The sequence below is a fragment of the Sus scrofa genome, chromosome 9 (assembly GCF_000003025.6).
Source record: "Sus scrofa isolate TJ Tabasco breed Duroc chromosome 9, Sscrofa11.1, whole genome shotgun sequence".
Lineage (NCBI taxonomy): Eukaryota > Metazoa > Chordata > Mammalia > Artiodactyla > Suidae > Sus > Sus scrofa.
In genome coordinates, this window is record NC_010451.4 from 21,026,535 (window position 1) to 21,031,131 (window position 4,597).

Below are 4,597 nucleotides of genomic sequence, written 5' to 3' on the forward strand. Positions count from 1 at the left end.
TGGAAGGGCAAAGGCCACAGCTCATTCCCCATCTCCTGCCTAAATTGGGCCTTTACATATAAGGGAGTTGAGGGGAGGAGTTAGGGTGGGAGGTGGCGTTCTCACAACTGCCTGTTGAATATATGCTAAGACTGAGGAGTCTGCAGATTAAAAAGCCACCCTTAGCCCTCCCTGTAAACATCTGGAAAGTATTATCCTTACAAATGATTTTGTAAATACTCCAGGAAATTGGCTTCTACTACCATTCCAGCAGCTAGTGGAGCCAGTTTGGCTTCAGGTCTTAGAGAAATGATTTGTCATCTGTTTCATTTGTTCGCTTTTTCCTGACAGAGCTGGAATTCTGGATTGTTCCCCACTTAAAAAGCTGCCGAAGCCAAACCAGAAGTAGACAGGGCAGGATGTGTGGCCCTTCCTTCCCACTCATTTCACAGGGTAAAAATTCACAGGCAGTTTTCCTAGAATTACATTTTGTGACTGGATTTTCAATAGCATATTATGATTTTTTTTTCCCCTATAAGAGAGAGGATCTTATATATTTGAGAGGGAAAAGCTTGGAATTACCTTTATCAGTACAGGCAGAGCCCTAACAAATGGCTCCTTCTGATATTCATTTTTAGGAGGAAAAGAGGGAAATTAAAATGTATGAGATGCCTCTGGTATATCATAGATTGTTTACATCTCATTCAAACCCTACAGCCTGATAATAGATATTATTCTGTTTTACTGGTGAAAGAACTGGTAATTTTCCCAAGGTGGCAATACTGGCAGTGGAGCTCAGACCTTCAGTAGTTGGAAGTTTAAATTTTGTTTTTCTCAGAACATAGCAATTCTTCCCAAGGAGTGGCATCTTCACTCCCTTCTGTTAAAGATAATCATAATATTGTAATAAAAACTTTGCCTCCAAAAGTGGTTTTGACATTTACTTTGAGCTCACATAGAAGACTAGGAACTGGAATTACCCTCTCACTTGAAAAGGCTAAAAAATCTGCTACTATCTGTAAAAACAACAGTTTTCAGATGCTGACATGAAGCAGTGCAGAGCACTGATCCTTGAGAACAGGAAAGCAAGTGCAATGAGTCCTTTGATTGCCCCAGCTCATGTCTGGAGAGGGCTTCCAGGTTGCAGCCCAGGGAGGGAGCAGCACAGCAGAGCCCAGAGGTCTCCCTGGGTTGAGGAAACAGACCTGGGAGTCCAGAGAGGCCAAAGCAGGTGAAGCTCAGAGGGCAGCATACAAGAGAGGACCAAGCTGCACACAGGGCATAGAGATCTAGAGAGGGTCCCCTCGAGACTTAAGCTAAGTACTTCTGTTTGCATGGGAGGAAGTTACTGAGGTTGGAAAAAGAACCACCTGAAAGGAACAGAGGGAATAATCACTGAGGTTACACAAAGCCATGAATACTTTGTGTTCCTGCTGGCCAGAGTAGAAAACCAACCTCAAAGGGCCCTGGATAGGAGATTCAGAAAAGTATTGCTTCTGTAGGAGAGTGAAATTAACCAGTGAACTAAAGGCTGCAAAGTATTGGTTACTATGTAACTGTCTCCTAGAGCAAAGTACAAGAGCACAGGGACACAGATATTTTGAGTATGCAACAAGGTAAAATTTAAAACCTTTGGCATCCAATAAAAATTGTCAGGCATGCAAAAAGGCAGAAAAATACCATCCATATAGAAGGGGGGAAGATCCAGAAATAACACAAATAATAGAATTATTATTTGTATAAAGGGAAATTATAATTATATGCCATATAATCAAGAAGGTAGTTGTCCAGAAGTAGACGCAAGGTTGAGCATGTTAATATATATATAAAGGACCAGAAAAATTACCTTGTAAGAGATGAAAATACAATGTCTAAGATTTAAAACAAAAACAAACCACACTAGGTGAGATCTGTTAATCTGTTGTAGACCAGACAGCAAAAGAAAAGGTTGTACAACTTGAAGCCATAGCAGTAGAAATTATCTCAAACTATTTAGAGGGAAATATGATTTTAAAAGTGGACAGAACATTAGTGAGCTGTGGGTCAACTTTCAGCAGCCTGATGTACATACAATTGGAGTCCTCAAAGGAGAAGAGACGGTATGAGGAGGGAAGGGGTACAGACAAATATTTTTCTTATGTGTTTTCATCTTTTTTTGGGTCATGTGAAGACAGTGGCCATTTTTTTTTCAAATTTGATGAAAATTATAAACTCACATGTCCCAGAAAGTCAGTGAACTTCAAGGACAAGAAACATGGATCACACTAAAGTACATATTAATCAAATTGCTTCAAACCAGTGATTTTTAAAAAATCTTAAAGCACTGCGGCAGGGAGGGGAGACATACTACAAACAGAGGAGTTCAGATAAAAATGATAGGAAACTTCTCACTGACAACAATGGAAACCAGAAGATGGTGAAGCAATGCCTTTAAAATCATAAAAGGATCAAAACAGAAGAAAACTTGCCAACCTAGAATTCTATATGCAGTGAAAATATTTTTTCAAACAACAAAGGTAAGATACTTTTTCAAACGTCCAAAACCTGAATAAATACATCACCAGAAGACCTAGATTACAAGAAATGCTGTCTTTCAACTATATATAAAATGATACCACGTGGAAATGTAAATATGTGGCTAGATATTAAAGCCCCTTCATTATTTTGCTATTAAACTTATTTACTTTTTAAAATTAGAGGATATGGAGTTCCCATTGTGGCTCAGCAGAAATGAATCCGACCAGTAACCATTGCAGGTTCGATCCCTGGGCTCACTCAGTAGGTTAAGGATCTGGCATTGCCATGAGCTGTGACGTAGGCCACAGACACGGCTCAGATCCCCCCATTGCTGTGGCTGTGGTATAGGCTGGCGGCTACAGCTCTGATTTGACCCCTAGCCTGGGAACCTCCACATGTCAGAAGTGAAGCCCTAAAAAAAAGCAAAATAAATAAATAAATAAATAAAATTAGAGGATAGTTGATTTACAATGTTGTGCCACATTATTAAGTCTATTTAAAAGATAATTGTTCAGGAGTTCCCATTGTGGCACAGCGGAAATGAATCCAACTGGGAACCATGAGGTTGCAGGTTCAACCCCTGGCCTCGCTCAGTGGATTAAGGATCCAGTGTTGCTGTGAGCTGTGGGTGTAAGTCACAGATGTGGCTTAGATCCTGCATTGCTGTGGCCATGGCGTAGGCCGGCAGTTGTAGCTCTGATTAGACCCCTAGCCTGGGAACCTCCATAGGCTGCAGGAGTGCAGGAGTGGCCCTAAAAAAAAAAAAAATCACAAGGATAACTTCTCAAAGCAAGGATAGTAACCTTTTGTGTGTGTGTGTGAAGTTCATAACACACTTCAAAGTAAAACATAACAATTACAGAAAGTTTAGGTGAAAATGGAAGTATACTATGGGACTATTCTTACACATGAAGTGGTATTAACTGTGATAAAGGTATATAATATAACTCCTAAAATATTCCCCTCACTCCCAAGAAGTGTTATAGCTAATAAGCCAACAACAAAATACAGTGGAATCATTAAGCATTCGGTTAATTCAAAAGAAGAAAAAGGAGAGGGAAGGGGAAAAAAGACAATAGCAAGATAGTAGGTTTAGGCTTAACCATATCAATAATCACATTGATTGTAAATGAGCTAAAGACCCAATAAAAAGGCAGAGATTGTCACACTGAACAAAAAAGGCAAGACCCAACATATGCTACATACTTAAAACCCACTTTAAATATAAAGACACTAGGTTCACAGTAAGATATAAAGATATACTAACAATAATTTAAAGAAAGCATGAGTACTGTAGTCACAGTAAAAGTAGATTTCAGAGCTTGAGCATATTACCAAGACTAAGGATTAAGACAATTGTTTATAATGATAAAAAGCGCAGTTCAACAAGAGGAAACTGCAGCCCTAAACATGTGCATAACAACTTCTAAATGCATAAGGAAAGGAAGGATAAAAGTACAAGGAGAAAAAACCAACCCACAAATACAGTTGGATACTTCAACACCTTTAGTTAAAACATGTAGACAAAATCAAAATTTCAAGTATTTAGAAGGCTTAAAAAATACTATCAACCATCTTGATTTAATTGACCTTGACAGAGAACTCCACCCAACAGCAGAGCCATACACATTGTTTTCATGTGCATTTGGAACATTTCTGACCATATTCTGGGACATAAAGTAGGTTGCAATAAATAAAGGATTCAAATCAAATAAATATATTCTCTGGCAAAAGAAAAAGAAATTTAGAAATCAGTAACAGCTATCTGGAAAATCCCCCAAATATTTGGAAACTGAACAAGCAGCTTCTAATGAAAAAATAAAAATAAATTAGAAAGATATTGACCTGAATGAAAATGAAAACACAATATATGCATGAAATTTATTAGATATAAATCAAGCAATGCTAGAGGGAAATTTATAACAATAGTGGCCAATATTAAAATAAAATTCTAAATCAATGATTTCAACTTCCACCTTAGGAAACAAGAAAAAGAGCAAATTAAACCCAAAGTAATCAGAAAAAAAAAAAGGGGAAGCAATAAGGATAAGATCAGAAATCAATGAAATAAAAATGGAAAAACAAGAGAAAAAGCAAAACC